General features: G+C 34.4%; 1 protein-coding gene and 1 long non-coding RNA gene across 5 annotated transcripts in view; one reads left to right on the top strand and one right to left on the bottom strand.

Moving 5' to 3' along the window:
• Window positions 1-13435, bottom strand: part of LOC126968782 (uncharacterized) — a 559194-nt gene that overhangs the window by 53214 nt on the left and 492545 nt on the right. The gene's annotated exons all lie outside the window — the stretch shown is intronic.
• The window catches only part of LOC126968665 (neuroglian), an 87029-nt gene that overhangs the window by 22076 nt on the left and 51518 nt on the right, over window positions 1-13435 (top strand). The window lies entirely within an intron of this gene.

Below are 13435 nucleotides of genomic sequence, written 5' to 3'. Positions count from 1 at the left end.
GAAAAGTTATTCTTATAGCTTGTACTTTTTTGTGTAGGTTTATTTATTCAGATTAGTAGTGAATAACGAGGATTGTAAGCATATAAACTATTTCCACGCAATAATTTTGAAAATATTGGCTTTGTTACACATAGATGGCGGGCCGGCAGCCGTGAACTCGTATCGCTCAAGGTCGCTGGCATTTAGTGTCGCCTTAACTAGACTGTTGATAATCTCAGACAAAAAGGATATTGTGTCATAACTTAGATTACGATGTGTCATAATACCGTGCTATTAACGTATCATTGGGCGTAATAGAAAACACGGAGGCGCAGACTAAAATATTTTTCATACATTCTAGATACCTACTGGTGATCGGATAGTTGTTAATTATATACGACTTTGCTTTAAAACGGCATAAAACGCATTTATTTTCTCGTAATTAATTCCTTTGGAATTCTTTTTGATGTCATTTCTAATACTACATTCACTTCGGAAACAAATGACGCTCTGAGTTTGAAGAAGCGGCGCAAGAAACTGTCCCAGGTTTCTTTTTTCTCCCCTCTTTTGAATAAAATATACAATATTGTACATACTGTCATTGCTGTTGCTATAAATAATCACAATCTAGTCCCAGGCAGTCCGATCGCTTAGATATTCTGCTGTGGAGTAGTAGGATTTACGACGGAGCCATTTTTTAATAAAACATTTAAATTTATTTATAGATAATGCCTAAACAGTCACTGAGACTTTATTATAAAAGTGTATACACTTACCCTTAACGCAATTATGTATCTTATGAAGCCTTCTAGAATTGGTTATAAATAGAGACCGGATTATATGCTACAAAAAATGCCCAAAATATGCAAGTAAAATAGCAAAATTATACACGAAAGTCCATATAAAGAGCCAAAATATGCATATAATTAAAAAATACACATACAAATAATAACAGGAAAATTTTTATTATATTTAATTAAGGGCATGTACTGACAATCTAACAAAACTATTACAAGATTTACTTGTGAAACAATGAAATTTAAGATTTACCTTTAAATATATGTAGTTCTAAGTACTGTTCTAAATGTTCTAGAGACGAATTGTGTCTACAATCGCTTAGTAAATTTTTGTAAGCGGAAAAGGAGCGTTCTACATCTACTGAGGTTACTGGGCAGAATTTAAATTTGGGTGCAATGTTTGGGCTTACTATGAAAAGCATTGAACGACGAGCGAGTTCGACCGTAAATATGCATATTTTTTTTCCCTAAAATATGCAACTACCGCTGAAAAGGTACTAAATATGCAATATGCATATAAACCGGTCTCTAGTTACAAGCAATCCCTTATTTCTAGTGTTATAATAATGAAAATCACTGTTAAGAGTAAAAAGGTGGCGATTTTTGTGATATAAAATTTTCATAAATGTACTGACAATGAACAGTCATAATATCTATCTATCTATCTATATATATATATATATATATATATATGAATTGCTGTTCGTTAGTCTCGCTAAAACTCGAGAACGGCTGGATCGATTTGGAAAATTTAGGTCTTGAATTATTTGTCGAAGTCCAGAGAAGGTTTAAAGGTGAATAAATAGGAAAATGCTCGGAAATAAATAAAAACAACAAATTTGTTTTTCCTTTGATGTGTCCATACATAATTTCTATGAGAGAATTTATTGACGCACGGTTTGACAGTTGTGCTGTGAAACAATTTGATTACGACAGCAGGGTGCATATTTTGCGAAGTAATTCTTGATAAAAACATTATTTTATTTATTATATACAGAACAACGTCTGTCGGGTCAGCTAGTTTCTTAATATATATTTATAGTTCGTCCTACCGATGGTCCATTAAACAAGTCCCTATTAGTAATCATCTATCATGATAAAACTAACCAGCTCAAATCGTGCTCACAAAACACACTCCTTATACATTAATATGCTCAGTAAAGTTCAAACAGCATCACGTCACTGTGTACCGTAATTAGAGTTACCTATGTCATCTAGCTCCAAACGACCCCAATAGAAACGACTGAGGCCGAAAAGGCCATGTTGGTGACATCATACGAATTAATACGCTCATTTTGACTCATGCAGTAAAAAAATAAGTACAGTCTGCATTTTATTTTGCTTCCCTGTATCCAACGCTCATTTATAAAATATGAAAAGAATATTTTAGGATCATTCATACTTCTAGATAGACTATGAGAGCTGGGAAAACGTCGAAAAAAAAATTGAGTTTCGAACTAACTTTTATTTTGAGCAATGCACATTTAAATAAATACTCGTGGTCTGTTTTTATCAATTGTTTAACAGCAAGAGACTCTTTGTAGACTTTTTTTTTAATGAAAATAAGGGACGAGACGAGCAGGACATCCAGCTGATGGTAATTGATACGCCCTGCCTATTACGATGCAGTGCCGCTCAGGATTCTTGAAAAACCCCAAAAATTCTGAGCGGCACTACAACTGCGCTCGTCACCTTGAGATATAAGATGTTAAGTCTCATTTGCTTCAGACCGTAATGCTTACACATTACTGCTTCACGGTAGAAATAGGCGCCGTTGTGGTACCCATAATCTAGCCGGCATCTTGTGCAAAGGAGCCTTCCACTGGACGTATCATTTATCTGAGATTTTCGGCCTATAGTATATACCTTCCATCACTTTAAATGTTGAGTAACGTAAAGTAAAGTAAGTAGAATTCACCACAGGTCGGGTAAAATTTTTATCACAAGTGACTGTTTTGGCTCAATAATACTCATATTTTTTGAAGTTATACTTCTTTAGGCGCGTTATGAAAAAATTATGAGAGTGAAATTATAAGATCCGCGCGCATCACTGTAACACAAAATTAACAAGTTGAAGTTGGTTCCTAAAATTTTCTGACGTTTGCGTCATTCGTTATTTTTTTTGTTTTCTTCGTCCATTATTAGGGCAGGCAAAGGGTTCAAGTCCATACAGCCGTATTCATTATTTAATAATTAATTGTCAAGGTGCAAGATTTTTACAAAATTGTTCTTACACGTAGAATAGCACGAGGAATACATTATTTTGATGATTTTTGCTTCGTTAGGCCAAAGAAGTATAACTTCTTGCGTGCATACATAAGTACACACACACTTTTTTTCATTTTATATGGTAAAAGTGGGAAAAGTAGCGTACGGGTTACTTAAAATTAATTAATAATAATAAGTGAGTACCGCCCCCCTGGACTCTTGCAACACCGGAGAAATTATAGGTGCGTTGCCGTATTAAAGGTTTAAGTCAGCGTTTTTTGAAGTGGAAACTTCTTTAGGCGTACTTTATGTTGTGGGTATTCAATGAGAATGACACGCTCGTCTATTAAATGCCCGTTCGGGTAAAGTCGGTTCGAGTCGACTAGTCCGTCAGCCAGAGTAGAAATTTACCAGAGAAATTTATAACCAATTATATGATGAAAACGTTATTACTTTATGAATATAGGAAAAAAAATATTTGTTTCATTTTATTAATTTCGCTTCAATAAAGTTGTCACTTTTCTGCGGTTTTAATCAATTAGACTAAAAAGAATAATACTTGGTAAGACTGTTCAAAGGATTTCATATCTCAGTATGGTTTTTTATGCGTCTGAGAAACGCAGTAAGGTGAATCGCCGAACGGTGACCATGTACTAGGTACTACACCGGTAATATTTTTTTTTTAATATATAAAAGCCATAAAAGGCATTTATTTTCTCAAAATTGATTCCTTTAGAATTGTTTTTGATGTCATTTCTTATACTACTAGATACTACTACCGCTTCTCTCTGAGAGAGAAGAAGCGGCGCAAGAAACTCTCCCCTTTCAAAAAAAATATACAATATTGTACAGTCATTTCTATCGCTATAAAATAATCACAATCTAGTCCCAGGCTGTCCGATCATTTAGATATTCAGCAGTGGAGTAATAGGATTTACGACAGAGCTATTTCTTTTATATAAATATAAATAATATAAATGTTACTTACTTACATTTTTTTCAATGTATTAATATAGTTATTTTTATCTGTTCAATCTTGATTTTCATGATAGTTTCCACGAGTATCGAAAACCAATTAGCAAGAAAATATGTATTAATTAATTTGAAAGATCATCGGTGCGGTATTCGATAAGTTCGTTGTTGAAACTTTTATTGCTTTATAAGATCGATGGTCGGTTGTGGACGAGACATGTTTACTCCGAATCCTTTTCCACAGATTGCCTTCCGTAGTTGAACAGGAAATGGGAAACGCAACTGCTATTTCCCGTCTTCCTGTCAGGATAATAACATTTAACGCAGAGAAACTATATTGTACCAATTGAATTCAAACTTTTAAACCTCACAAGCTTTTATATTTATTTGCAAAATGGTGTCTCTGGTTGTACCAAAATCCGTTATTTGAAGTCTTCTAATGCATCTTGGGTTGTCCAGACCAGTCTTTATGTAGTTTTCTCTAATTGAGTCGAGTGATGCTGTTTTTAATTCGTGGAATGTCGATGAAAACTTATTATCGACTAGCTGACCCGACAGACGTTGTTCTGTATATAATAAATAAAATAATGTTTTTTTTATGAATTTGTCAATAATATATCATAACATCAAGAATTGCTTCGTAAAAATGCACCCTATTGTTGTAATGAAATTGTTTGACAGCATAACTGTCAAACCGTAGAGTCAATAAATTTGACGGGGTACGCATAAATGGAAAAACAAATAATATGTTGTTTTTATTTAATTCCGAGCATTTTCCTATTTATTCTAGCCAAGTCGGTCCAGCCGTTCTCGAGTTTTAGCGAGACTAACGAACAGCAATTCATTTTTATATATATAGATAAAATATGAAAGGGTTTCCTCTACCGATGTTTTGAAGGTGGAAGAGGAAAGCGGGTGATTTTTAACTCAGTAACATTACCTGTATGTTATTATGAAAACGGCGTGTGCTTAAGACCCATGATAGAAGTGAAAACCTCATCATAGCAAGGTGAACTACATAAAATACAATATTTTTATATCTCTATTCATAAAGTACTAACATTTACAATTTATTATGTAAAAGTCATAATTGTGTATAAATTACTCTGGTTAATTTTACTCTGCTCAGTCTTATTCAATTCCCACAAAAAATAGTCACCATTGCGTCTTATGAAGTTTTAATTTGAAACAATATTAATACTTTTCGTTATGTATTCTGTAACAATAAGTTTACATTGAATTGCTGTTCGAAAGATCGATCTGAACGAAGTCTGGGCAAGCGACTATATCATCATATAGAAATAATGAAGCTACATATAGTAGCTTCATTATTTCTATAATATTCTTGTATTTGGAGCAGCGTTTAAAATGTTACATGTGTCAAAACATACAATGCGTAGAACAAGAATGTTTTATCCAGAGTAATTGTTGATGTATACGTTAAATTCAGTCTCTCTCATTTATAGTGGCGTACATGTGTGCTGGTAACGCGTCAGATATAACATGGCTATGTTTTTATAATTGATTCTGCTGTCGACGTTTTATTTATTTATTATACAGGGTTACAGGAAAAGTCGACCTAGATCCGTTGAGGGCGTGTAGTACACATCATTTCTGTATGATTTCACTATGGAACACCCCATCCTAAACTTAACCGTTTTCGAGATATTAGAGTTTTAATTTTTTTTATGAAAATGCCCAATTTTTCGGCTATTGAATTGAATATTTTTGACTCTTATGATTATTTTTTTTGGTTCTTCACATGAAGAATAAGATGCTTAATGACCTCAATGACTAAAATTGCACGTAAGTTAACTAAATAGGTATAGAATATAGAAATAATATAGAAACTTAATAAAATAAATTAAAAATTACAAATTATAAAAAAATATTTTTCTTTTCTGGATTTCCCAAAAAAATATTATGGCACTTGCTCTGCAGATGTGCTTAAAAACATCTACATTTTATCAGCTATCCAACGAGTTATAACACTCTGGGGTATTTATTAACCTCAAAGGTGGAACTTAGTTTCTAAGGCTACATGGCAGTCAGAATAAATAGCGATAATTTAATCTAATTAATTTGACTTAATTCAGCATCATAATTTCAGCCTACAGGCCTCCCTCGGCTAGGTACAACCTTCATGCATCCATCGACGTCCCGCTATCCTGACCTAGGAGATCATTCAGTTTTTATAGCATTTTTTTTCGTTCAGATCGTCGATCGTACAAATAATGACCGTACGCCAACTATTACTTGGGCGTAAGTGACTAGTTACTGGCTTTTGTTTGGAAAATAACGCAATCGGTGTGTTATTAACGCTAGTTCGCATATACAGGAGGTCTACTCGCAAAATCGACAACGATACATTCGGAACGATACGATAATACTCCGAATATATCGCAACTAACCTACTCTAACAAATGTTCGAATTCCTTATCGTTTATCGTTACCATAGCCTAATATTTTGATTTTTTTACGATGTTAGTGTGAATGTAATATGTTCAAACCTAAACATTATCTGTGCTTTGTCGCTGTGAAGTGTCAAAATTCAAAACATAGTTTAGGCGCTAAGGACGATGCCAGACTCTGCACCACCGAATTTGGTATCATTTACACATTATGTAAATGTTAAAAAAATATGTAATGAATATAATATGACCATTTAAAATTGAATAAATAATACAAAACTCGCGGATAATAAAATGTAGAAAAAAGTAACTCAACCCTTCTCGTCGACTTCCTTTTTCTCAGGCGGCCATTTGCATTATTTCTACGCAGAAACGATCAACAAAATGACTTAAATAACTTAGTAGTAAAAAAATCCTCTTGAATAGTAAATCACATATAATTATTTTAATAATATTTATTAACTATGTATATTGTATGTCAAATATATCTATACAACTTGAAACGATAATAGAAACAACAGCCTAGATGGTGTCGTTGAGATTATCGTAAAAGTGACGTTTGATTATTTGTGAAATTCCAATATTCGTCTCTGACATTTTCAACTAAGAGTAGGGTTAGGACCGATAATATCGAATAATGTTTCGTTCGTTCAATCATCGTTTCGACATTGAATACGACGTAACTAAGAGTAGGATTCGACACGACTAATGCCACGATTTATCGAATATCGATTTTAGGAGTAGGCCCCCAGTATGCAGACACTCTATCGCATAATATTACTAAATATTTGGTCCCTACACTAGGCATAGCCTGTCTGTCCTGTAGGCAATCAATTTACATTCTATGGTTACCAAAATGAACCGAAAGGTCAAATAGTGCACTCTGTATATATGTGTGTGTGTGTGTGTGTGTGAGTATGAATTATGAATCATGTTACAAACTATTAACATTATATGAATGCTAAGCTATCAACGTGTGTGTAACCATCTCTTTATTTTAAATTTGACCTGATGGACCGAGCAATTTTTACACTATATTTATATTTTATTTTTTACAAGCTGACCCAGCAAACGTTGTATTGCCATCATAGTTAACAACTGAAGTTAATCTATCAACTATAGGTAGCTAAAATTAAGTTTGTTTTTTACCTCTTAAGAAATTTAGACAGATACAAAGATTCTAATTAGTTATTCATTTTAAACTATTCTTTCAATTTGATTTCTGAATGACCGGGGACACATCAAAGGATAAACAAAATATGTGTGTGTTTTTTTTAATTCCCAACATTTTCATATTTATTCACCTTTTAAACCTTCTCTGGACTTCCACAAATAATTCAAGACCAAAATTAGCCAAATCGGTCCAGCCGTTCTCGAGTTTTAGCGAGACAAACGAACAGCAATTAATTTTTAAATCTATATAGATATGCAATATACCTTAGATAATTTATATGTCTAGATAGAGTCTCTTGCTGTTAGATAACCGATTAAAACCGGCCAGGAATATTATAAGTTTAGTGTGCGTGACAAGCTACGTCTTATACTCGCGATTTGTATGACAGATTGTGTTAGTGTGCGTGAATTGCTCAAAATAGAGGTATTTTTTCGACGTTTTCACAGCGTATACGTCTATCAAGACGTATAAATAATCTAAGCAATATACTATTAAAATGTGGAGAAAACTATGATATTTTATTTTTAATGCTTTGTTGCCGTCTCAGATTTCTAAGACGTCTTCAGGATTTTTATTAAAATTTAATATGTGTAAAATATATGGGTTGCACTCCGGGACTGCCGGCAGATGTAAAAACTTGAACAAAGAAATACAAGTATTAATCGCCTTAGGGAGAGTCTTCGCTAATGACAAAGCTTAAAAACCAAATAATTAAACTGTTAAAAATATTTCACGGATGAGATTCGATCCCTCGACCTCGCTGAGTCGGCTTCGCAATCACAATAATTCAACCACTGGTCCAATGACCGTATGATCATTAAGTTGAAATAGCCAGACTGGTGAAGAAGTAGAAGTATAAATCTTTCATCCATTTTCAACGATTGTCTTACGAATTTTCGATCAGGCCACATGTACTGACGCGAGTTTAACATGTTATACCTATCCTAAGAAAAGTGCTCAACGCCGCTCAGAAGTTTATATCCGGACGACCAAGCCTTGATCGGATTTTTAAGAATGTACAATACTTGAACAAAAAAAAACTAATAGGACATCTGGATTCGAACCGGGTTCTTCTGCTTTCTAGATCACAAAATGTCCCATCTGAGCTATTACAGTCTTGTATATAGTGGCGAAATTTACCTTTATATTCTAATGTTATTGTAGCTGTTTCTCATTAAAACTCCGAAAAAACTACATTTTTTAAAATTTAAACCTAGCTAGATCGATTTCTCGCCCCCGAAACTACCTGTATACTAAATTTCATAAAAATCGTTGGAGCTTGTCCGTGATTCAGATTATATATATGCAAGAAATACTCGTTTAAAGATATAAGATATTATTATTAGGTATTCATTTTGTTTGAACCTCATGACCACGAAAGGTTTCACCCTAAGACAATCAGTTACTTGTATCCAATTAAAGTATTGCTATACGCTACTCATATAGTATCACATATATCTTCAAGAAACCAGAGTATGTAAGCGGATCCTAATCGGCTCGCGATGCAGGACAGGCGCACTGAAGCGTCACCAAGTTCCGCAAAGTGAGCGATTATATCCTTTGTAAGACAGTTACTTACGCGTTGAGTGCTCCTTCCTACAATACTAGTGTATACTTTTATATATACACGATGACTTTACGGTTTTATCTTTATAAAAATTAAGAAAGAAACGCGTCATCGGTGATCACATCGTTTTAAATGCGTTTTATTCTCATTACGTCTTGTATTGTTGTCACTTACGGCCGTTCCCAATATACTATCTACAGATACAGATAAATTACTACGTTCTACTGTCAGTAATTAGCTGTCAATACTCTGAAGCTGTCCCAATATACCCGATAAGTCGTTCTTATCGCCTTATATTGGGACGCGTGAATTGCGATTCCCATACAAACTTCTATCGCTGGTAAGCTATACGTCGTCCTATTGACAGACAGCGTGTACGGATAACGGTGAGTTACCGTCGATAAGTTTATTGGGACAGAAAAGTCAACGACAGTTACGATTTTTATCTCAAGTAAGAGATAGACTGAATATTGGGAACGGCCGTAAGAAATTACAAATTAACATTTAAAATGTTTGCAAATCAACGATTTGATTATTTGGTAGATAAAGAGTTTTGGTTCAAGAGAAGAATGGGCGCAACAAACTCAGCGGGCTTTGTTTTTTTTTCATCGAAAAAAATATGTTTACAAAGTAATTTTGTACAGTTAAACTTATTATTTAATAGCCTGAGGGCTCCATTCCCAATCTGTGGTATCATTAAGAAAGTCATTTATGTTATAGTAACCTTTACCACACAAACGTTTTTTAACAATTCTTTTGAATAACGTAATACTTTTGTTTTGAAAATTTTCTGGGATCTTGTTGTAAAAGCATATACATCGCCCCACAAAAGACTTCCTAACTCGACTAAGCCGAGTCGTAGGCATTAATATAAAATGTAAAACAAAAAACAATCCAGTCACGTTACTAAAATCTTTAGTAATTACTTCGTATAAGTATATGTTTGAAGACTCGGTATAAAAAAAGTCAATGTTTGGGTATTTCTTACTTTCCGAGGGAGATACCCCATCTTTGGTTTGAGGGTGGAGACTATTTGAACTCCCTCGAAGTTTCTTCTTTTTCCATAAGTAGTTTCGACTAACTTTGCATAAGTGGTTCTAACTTGATATGACTGTCTCTTCAAATCACAATTTTTGTTAATTAAGGGTGTGTTAGCATGAGTTTTCTGTTTTAAATCTTATAAATTAGTAAGCTGGTAGCGTATGTCTCATTGACATAAAATACGCTCGTTTGTCCTACTTGTCTGTAATACAACTTGCCAAAACAATCGTCTCTTCTACTTTCTACGTGTAGCTGGGCTCCGTCAATTGCATGAGATTCACGTTTTAGTTTAATGAATTTGGAAAAGTCTGCGACGCGACATTTAGTGAATTTAGCTTATCCGCGCACAGTATGTATCTAACCATCCTAAAAAATATGGGTTAATTAAGTATTTCTTTAAAGCTAAGTGGTTTTAAGGTTAAAATACATTTTTTGAGTACCCGCAGTAGCACTTTGATATCGCAAAATGTGAAATGTAATGAGTTCGCAGCTTATCCTGACCTGAGCTGTTAAAGTGATACTCAAAGCCGTCAAGAGGGACGCTGAGCTGGTTAGTGGTTGGGAACCAGTTTAAGATATAATTACTGTGTCAGCTTTATAAAACCTCCGCAATTCGCGTAATCTAGATTCTAACACGATAGTAACTGTTCGATAGTTTTAGCGTCCATCTAAAATACTTGTGGGTAGTCAGAAAATATTTTAGACCATACCAGAGATGGCAGCAATACTCTATATTATGTGGCCGGATCTGCGCCTTACGGAGCTCTAGAAAGTGGGCCGGCTTGAAGTATTGTGTAGCTCTATTCATAACCCCCAGTTTGTTCAAACTAAATTTGCCATTGCTCACCAGATGACCAACGAAATTACGTGACCCAGTATTCCGATACTAGGTGAAGCTCTAAATCTACTCATTTTGTCGAAGAGTGGCGACAAATATAGTTTTCTTGCAACAAATAAATACTTGATTCTTCTCGTGGCTGTGAACAAGGTTCATTTTACCCCCCATTACGCGACGTTCATAAGAGTGGTCTCTATAGAAGATGCAATTTCTTCAGTACTGCCCTCGTGCTGTGTGCAACAACCATCGACAACGACCCTTATGATGCTCCCAATGAGCCGTAAAACTCAAACGATCGAAGTTTGGCAAGCTTGAGCTTGAAAGGTACTCGCCGATTTTAAAACTTTGCAGTTTGGTTATTCTTTGGGTCAAGCTTCTCACCCCAAGATACGCCTGTTGCTTGCAATCAGCAGCAGCTAATAAAATATCCATGCCCTGTAGTATGACATCGCGCACTGCTACTGCATAAACAGTGGGATTATCAAAAGGGAAAAAACTCTGCTCCAAGCTCAGTAGCAAAAAGCAAAGCATCCTTTCTCTTCTTCTTCTTTTTTTGTTTTCTCCGTCTGTTGACTTGAACACGGCTGGTCGCTGGTATTCTTTGGCGCGGGCTTTTGAAGACAACTTCCCTCCAATTCCTAACCAGGCAATGGTCCAACGTCTCTAGAGGGGCGTCGATGGAAACCTGGAGGTCTACTCGCAAATACCCTAATCTAACAAACGTTCGAATTGCATAACGTTTATTTTGATTTTTTTACGATGTTAGTGTGAATGAATTATGTGCAAACCTTGAAAAACTAAATATTATCTGTGCTATGTCGCTGTTAAGTGTCAAAAGTCAAAACATAGTTTAAACGCAAAGGATCATGTCAAACTCTGTCCCATAAATTAACATCATTTATATAAAATGTACATATTCAAAAATAATGTCATGAATATAATATGACCATTTAAAATTGAATAAATAATACAAAACTTGCGAATAAAAAAAATTTTACTCAACCCTTCTCGTCGTCTTCCTATTAGGACCGATAATATCGAATAGTGTCGCGTTCGTTCAATCATCGTTACGACATTGAATACGATGTAATTAAAAGTAGGATTCGAAACGACTAATGCCACGATAATATATCGAATATCGATTTTAGGAGTAGGCCACAGCCTGATCTTTGAGGATATGTCGTCAATATCAGGACACGCCGTCGGCGTATAGTCGACTCAACTACATAACGACTACGTCATAACGGTTTTAGTTAATAGTTGTAATTTTTCTAATGCAGAATAAAGGTTTTATAATAACAGATCGACATAAATATATTTTAACTTACAACGAAATTGTAAAATATGACAATAACTGACGCATCATTAAATTGATTGAATGTGACCATGAATCAGCATTGATTCAACTCGACGATCTTGAGAGTTGTCGAACATTATGTCATGTTTATTTTGCATTCAGTAGTCATAGCACGATTGCTGAGTCCAAATTACGGTTGCGGTGTGAATTTTAAATCAGTTGACCAGCATTATAACAAAATATTACGTAGAGTGTCTCGTATCAACATCATGATTCAGGAGGTCTACTCGCAAAATCGACAATGATATATTCGGAACGATACGATAATACTCCGAATATATCGCACCATACTCTAACAATTGTTCGTATTCCATATCGTTTATCGTAACAAAATCCTAACCATAGACTAATATTTTTTTTACGATGTTGGAGTGAATGAATTATGCGCAAACCTTGAAAAACTAAATATTATCGGTACTATGTCGCTGTTAAGTGTCAAAAGTCAAAAGATAGCATTTAAAATTGAATAAATAATACAAAACTTGCGGATAACAAATTGTAAAAAAAGTAACTCAACCCTTCTCGTCGACTTCCTATTTCTCAGGCGGCCATTGCATTACTTTCTACGCAAAAACGATCAACAAAATGACTTAAATTACTTGGTAGTAAAAAAATCCTGTTGAATAGTAAATCACATAATATAATAATTTTAATAATATATATTAAGTATGTATATTGTATAGCAAATATATCTATACAACTTGAAACGATAATAGCAACGACAGCCTAGAAGGTGTCGTTGAGATTATCGTAAAAGTGACATTAGATTATTTGTAAAATTCGAATATTCGTCTCGGACATTCTCAACTAAGGGTAGGGTTAGGACCGATAATATAGAAAAATGTTTCGTTCGTTCAATCATCGTTTCGACATTGAATACGATGTAACTAAGAGTAGGATTCGAGACGACTAATGCCACGATATATCGAATATCGATTTTAGGAGTAGGCCCTGACTGTTGTAATCGCTTTAATATTATTTTATTGACTATGGCCATTCTAATAAATATAGAGGTTTTTGTCAAGGAACCAGACCTAGATTTTATCTAGGTAGACATTTCTGCCCTTTCAACGAACAAATATTACTTATAC

This window comes from Leptidea sinapis, chromosome 16, assembly GCF_905404315.1.
Source record: "Leptidea sinapis chromosome 16, ilLepSina1.1, whole genome shotgun sequence".
Taxonomy (NCBI): domain Eukaryota; kingdom Metazoa; phylum Arthropoda; class Insecta; order Lepidoptera; family Pieridae; genus Leptidea; species Leptidea sinapis.
The sequence above is the reverse complement of the archived record's forward strand: the minus strand, read 5'-3'. Positions and strand labels throughout refer to the sequence as shown.